This window comes from Centruroides vittatus, unplaced genomic scaffold (genome assembly GCF_030686945.1).
Source record: "Centruroides vittatus isolate TY-2023 unplaced genomic scaffold, ASM3068694v2 contig_742, whole genome shotgun sequence".
In the NCBI taxonomy this organism is placed as follows: Eukaryota; Metazoa; Arthropoda; class Arachnida; order Scorpiones; family Buthidae; genus Centruroides; species Centruroides vittatus.
This window is the reverse complement of record NW_027122478.1, coordinates 134,572-140,950: the sequence shown is the minus strand read 5'-3', so window position 1 is coordinate 140,950 and position 6,379 is coordinate 134,572. Positions and strand designations below refer to the sequence as shown.

Genomic DNA, 6,379 nt, shown 5'->3' with positions numbered 1-6,379 from the left:
GGTTATTTTTTTCCCTCTAATTATTTATTGCTTCAATAGAGTTCAAGGTTACTTAATACTAACCTCGTTTGCTATTCTTTAATGTAGACTTTCCTTATAATCTCAAAAAAAAAAAAAAAAAAAACTCTACACACAATTTACCAAAATAAAACACAGGAAATTGAAGTTTGGAGACAGAATAATGTTGTATGGTCACATTAAATTGACTAGAATATCAAGATTTAAATCCCATTAGTGACTTGAGATCCAGCTGCCTCTTTTCATAATTTTATCTCGTTTTGTATAACAATGCGATTATACTTAATCATTGATATAAATATAAAATAATAACGAAAAGAATGGAAAATACTTCAGAAGAAATTAATTAAACCAGGTATTTTTATTCGTTATATCATTATAATTGCGGTACAACTACACAGAAAGACTAAAATGATATACGCAGGGTATATTTTAAAGTCAATTTTTTAATTACATAAAATTGTGATATAATACGTATCACTGGAAGACAATTATTATCGAAATTCGAGCTGAATTATGGAAAAATAAAATTTCAAATTAAGATATTTTTCTACGTGAATTTAAATTAAAGTTTTATAGAATACTTATATATAATCTGATTAAATTAATTAAATAAAGCTGTCATACTTAAATCGCAAACATCTGGCTGTCTTTTATTTATTAACCCAATTTACGACATATTTAACCTTATTAGTTAACAAGAATATGTGAGTCAACACGAACAAAAGAAATCATTTAAAAAATTATCGATTTCGTTAAAAACACGTTTGAATTTAACCAATAAACTTTGGCTAAAAATTACGTCACAAGGAATAAGGAAATGACGTTAACAATTAAAAACAAGAAAATATATTCCACACAGAATTGAGAATTTTGCAACGCAATTAAGTTTTAATTCATTTAGTTAAGCGCTCGTTCTAAATTTATTTAAGAAGTTAAGATTATTTTCAGGTTAATCTAACTACGGATTCGGTAGAAGAAACATTCTTATTAACTTTCTAACCTCAATAATACAATAGAAAACTAAAATCTTATTAAGCCATTTTGTATGGATTCTACAGACTAATGGCTTCACGTTTGGTTACGATTTTTCTCGATTGCTGTTTTTTCTACGTATATATACGTATATATGGCTATTGAAAACTCCCAGCGGGGCTGTCAAACCAGTAGATAATAACACACTTTTAAGATAACGTTAGCGAATTAGGAATTCGAGGGCCCCAACCTTTGACCGGGCCCTTAATCAGATGCGACTGCACCTTTTTCCATGTTTAACAAAACGTTAATTACAATTATTATTATTATTATTATTATTATTATGATATTCTTTTTTAGGCGTCTAATTTTTAGACTGGCGATAGCAACAACATTAATAACAATATACATATATACTGTATATATAAATTATAAAGTCCATTGAATACAATCGGTATAGAATGACGTTACACGATACTTTATTACAGGCCTGTAAAGTAGAATAAAAAATTTTAACGAGGAAATATTCAACTATGTTAGAATTTACGCAAGTTAAAAGTGGTGAAAATACAGGAAATATTTCGTTATTTTATCAACTTTTGTCTATGTTTATCTACCTACTCTCCCTTGTAACTAATAGACACATCCTGTTAAGAACTTGGTTTTTTTCAACAGAAACTTTTTACGTACTTCATCAATAATAATGCGTTTAATTTTACTAAATGAAAGAAGAAAGAAAGAAAGAAGGAAAATTAAAGTATTAAATGTAATTTTAAAGGTGAAAAGATACGTGACGTAACGGTTAATAATACGTATATTTATTTCAAACGTTAACAGTATAAATAACACACACACCGGTGTATTTAAACAGTGTTTTTTACTCTTATAAAAATCAATCTTACATAAAACATCGTTTTAAATTCCTATTTCGAGAAACTTGCCTAATTAAAAATGATTTTAACAATTATTATATATATTAAAAAAACGCATTAACAGTATAAAAAAAGACAATAAAAACGAAAAATTTCCAAAAAAATAAACAAAACCGTGTCAATGACAGTAGATGGCGGCACTTTACCGGATCCGAACAATCTATTCTGGAAGAGGGGTAGAAAGAAGATTGGCAATGAGAATTTTCAAGTTAAATCCGAAGTATTTACACCCTTTAGTGAATAACAACTTAATTATAGAGCTTTACAGTTAATTAAACGATTTAAGATCCGACGATGCGGGAGAGCGGACAAGTTTTAATAACTCCATCCATTTTGCTCAACAATAATAATCCCCCAGTTTGAATTGGTAGGTACAGTGATAGCGCATTGTACTCATTTCCAGCACTGCACTGCAGAAACTCGTCTGGGAAGAAATGTATCATGATATACGTATTTATCTTACTTTATTCGTGACGTGACGTGTTGCGCGTGACTCACGAAGTCACATTACGTGAGAAGTTCGTCTCCCACGTGCTTCGGACCTCACCCAACGCCGCTCACACGGGACCAGATGGTAAGCATGGTGTCGACCGAACGTAAGTAAAGACGTAACGTTAGATAGTGCATTGATCAACTTTGAAAGAAAAAAGATAAGTTTTTTTAAATTTCTTTTTAAGTTTCTCCCCTAAAACTTAACATTTTTCTCGACTTTCTCGCATTTTTTCCCCCTTCTTCCCCTTTAATCAAACAACTGCTAAAATAGTTTTATGAAGGTAACTTAATACACATTTATCCAATTACTTTTCTTTAAAAAAATGACGTTGAGATGACGTCACAGTTAAAGATTTATATTATTATTATATAAGTGTAAAATTTAATAACGTAGTTTTTACTGTAGGGAGATTAAGGATTAATAATAATATTCCTGACAAACGACCTTCATTCTATAACGATGATACAGGATCGACTAATTCGATTGGTGGGGTGAATATAATAATTCTCTATTAACCAATGGGATAAACGGAAGAGAATGATGTCAGAATGTCAGGTTACCGTCAGTTGCAGTAGGTTCGGCTATTTCTTTTCCGAAACGTTTGTGTTGGGAAGACGTCAAGCGTTACTTTTGCTTTGTCTCTTCTAGTTTCGATTTTATGCTAAAAAAAAAGAAAAGTTTAAGTTGGGAAATTTGATTTTTTTTTCTCATAAATTTCTGTTGTTTTCTTATTTATAATGTAGTAAACGAATAGGAGATCGTTTTATTAAGTTTTCGTGATGGGGAATTTAGAAAATCTACGAAATTCTCCGCTGATGATGATGTCTCCAAAGGCTCAATCTGCCAGAGTATAGTGTGACGTCAGGTAAGTGAAAATTTTCCAAACTCCCTTTTTCTCTTAGATTTATCGTATTGTTTTCCTAAGTTGGGGAACTTTTCAGTGAAAACTTATTTAAAAATAATATTTTTTCTTTAGTTTTTTTTTTTTTTTTAAATGGGGATGCGACAAGGCCGCGTCATAGGATTGCGGAGACCATAAAATTTCGTGACAGATTTCATTCGATTTTTTACTTATTGCCACTTTGGTTTTATTCTATTCCAATAGTTTTCGAGCGTGAAAATCTGCTGGTATCGATCAGATGTTTTATTATTAGCGGTTGTTGCCAGGTTGAGAAACGGACACGTATATTTTCCAGTTGTTATTCTGTTTTGTCTCACTTGAAAGGAACGACCCAATAACATGAATTTTTATACACACACATATATATATATATATATATATATATATATAGTTTACACACACACACACACACACACACACACACACACACACGTATATATATATTTTACTATGCATATGTTAGAGGTTGAGAAGTTAGCAAGCTGTTGTTATTGAGAGGGAGAAGTGGAGTCTGAGGAAACCGGTTAGTTACCAGTACCGGCTGTTGACGATTGCACCAAAGTTTTTTTTTTCTGTTTTTGTTCTTTTTTTTCTCTCTCTTTCTCTCGACACTTTGGCTGCTTGGCATTTTTATTTTGGCTCCCGGTCTTCAACGTATAAAAATATATATATTCTGCTCTGCGGTGGTGTCGTCGTAACGAAATTTGTAATCGAGAAATTTACCGTCCACTCGAGATCGAAACGATTTTATTTAGCTAGAAAAGGAAGCAGGGGGAACGAAAAGAAAAAAGAGAGGATGTTCGACCACACCAGTTGTCGACCTTGGACCTTTTTAGGTTGTATAAAATGCTTTATGTTCGCATTTGGTCACTTAAGTGTATTGTTGGCTCATGTTCTTTCTTTTATATATAATTTTTTTTTTTCTTTTCTCACCTTCCTTTTCGCTGTTTCTTTTTCTTTTCTTTGTAGCTGGAGGTGTTTTGAGACTCCTCGATAGTTTACCGAGCTGCGAAAATTATTATTAAGACTTTTGCACACGACGTGTATTGGGCGATGGCCATCTTGCTTCTCACGTCAGCAATCTATTGCTGGTCATGTAAATTTATAATGGAAAGTGGTTCCCTCCAGTAAAATTCCCGATAAGCGGGTGTCGTATATTTGCTTAAGAGATATTTTTTTTCGAAACGTTAAGAGATAATTAGAGGCGAAAATATGTTAGAATTTCTCCTCGTACGGACTGATTTAAATTTAATTAAAAAAAAAAAAAAAAACACTATCAGATATTCGTAAACGAAAATACGGTTTTAAAATAGTTAATATTCGAAATAAGGCCGTAGTATTACAATCTTTCCAGGAGAGTTGAAGCGCAATTCGCCAGCTCACGACGAGGAGAATTTTTAATTGCTTCAGTTTTCTATATTATTTTTTCCCCCTTGTTTGTGCAAGTTTTGCCTATTAGATAATCGATATCTGTAGATTGTTTGGGTTAATGGAATTCTTAGAGACCGAACATATTTATTGATCCGCACGGCTTATCTTAAATGTGGCGACGTAAATTATTAGAAGAAGACATTAATATGCAAAATAGGCATTAGGTATTTTTTAGAGTCGAACGGTTTTCTTATTTCCAATTTCGTCTCTTTATACATGTTTACTCAAACAAAGGAGTACTTAAGTACTTATTATATATATGGAAGAGTTTAAGATTAATGATAAAGCATTAGTGTGGATTCTATCCGGAAAAATTTTGCTTTAGTAATTTAGTTAATTATATAAACTAATTAGGATATGAGTCAGTTGACAGCTGAGTCAATTCTGCTTAAGCTATTTATAAGGATTTCGAAGATACCGTGAGGGTTTATTCGGATGCGAAAAGGTTGGAAAGAAATCAAATAATGGTTAGAGATGGAGTTATACAAAAATAAGAGAGGTTAAAGCTATTTAAGAGTCACGAGGAGAAGGCCGGTTGAGTCACGTGAGGTTGCGTTAGGGAGTCATACAAACAAGAAGAGGATTAGTCATATATATGAAAAGTAAGGAATTTTTGGGGGATTTTAAATATGCCATAAATAAAAACATACGGATAGGAAAAGATTTAAACGTAAAGATTAATAAACGAAGGTTTTGAACGGTTTTTTTAAAAAGTTGTTTGTGGTTCTATGTTTGAACGACTTTTCTTATCTTAGGTGGGTCCAAATGGACAAAAGGAGTGGAAACAAGGGGTCCGCGGAGACTTGGTTGACCGCTTCTGTACAATGTGCGGATTCTGTTGCCCGCGGCTACTAGTACCGAAGGGCTGCAGATGGAATGGGTAATCAGATTTTGCGTATCTTGCATCATCTTTTTTACTTAGAAAACGTTTTGGCTAACAGATGCGAGGTTACGTCATCACCGATAAGTTGGTCTGCGTTTATATGCATTCGGAACGGAGTTGTTGAGGGGGGTAAAAAAAGGAAGAACTAAATTATCGATTTTTATAACGGTTGTGCGAATTGGGGCATTGCGTAGATCTCTGGAGTTTTCGAACTTTGCAACTTGCTTTTTTACGTGTGGTTATTTTAATGGTGTTTTTAATTCAAAGATTCGTTTGTAGAGCATGCAAATTGCAGATATTTTTATCCTTTTTTTAATATAAATTTAATTCAGCCGTATTCAATTGTATAATAGATTACGCAATGGCTTTCTTAGAATTGTTCTCAAGATTTATCAAATGCGGTGGTGTTGAGTGAAAATCAATAATTAAAAAAGTACCGAATATGTAATAGCGTTATTAACAAATACACTTAGTGACGAGTAAAAAAAAATGTTATGGTCGACTCGCCGAATTTATTTTAGTATTTTAGTCGAATAAACACGTATTACGCTCCAAAATGACGAGTCGACTTGCGTAGAAGTTGGTGTTAAGTCATTGGCTGTTACGAAACTTTCAACTTAACGAACGTATAAACTATGTATTTTTATCATTTTCGTCTGGAAACTGGAACAATTTATTCATTACCATTTGAAAAATAGGTCTGTTCTATAGTCACGATTTCCATTAAGTTAAATTAGCCCCCTTTC

The 6,379-nt window shown here is 32.4% G+C and overlaps 1 protein-coding gene across 2 annotated transcripts in view; it reads left to right on the top strand.

Annotated features, from left to right (window-relative positions):
• Nucleotides 1-2,154: 2,154 nt before the first annotated feature.
• Sirt1 (Sirtuin 1) overlaps nt 2,155-6,379 on the top strand; it is an 80,451-nt gene continuing 76,226 nt past the window's right edge. The window contains exons 1-2 of one of the 2 annotated variants that reach the window (XM_067277288.1): nt 2,155-2,499; nt 3,162-3,283. The gene's annotated coding sequence lies outside the window, so the exon portion shown is untranslated. Of the gene's footprint in view, nt 3,284-6,379 lie in introns of both variants that reach the window. The other variant, XM_067277289.1, reaches the window with a different exon arrangement.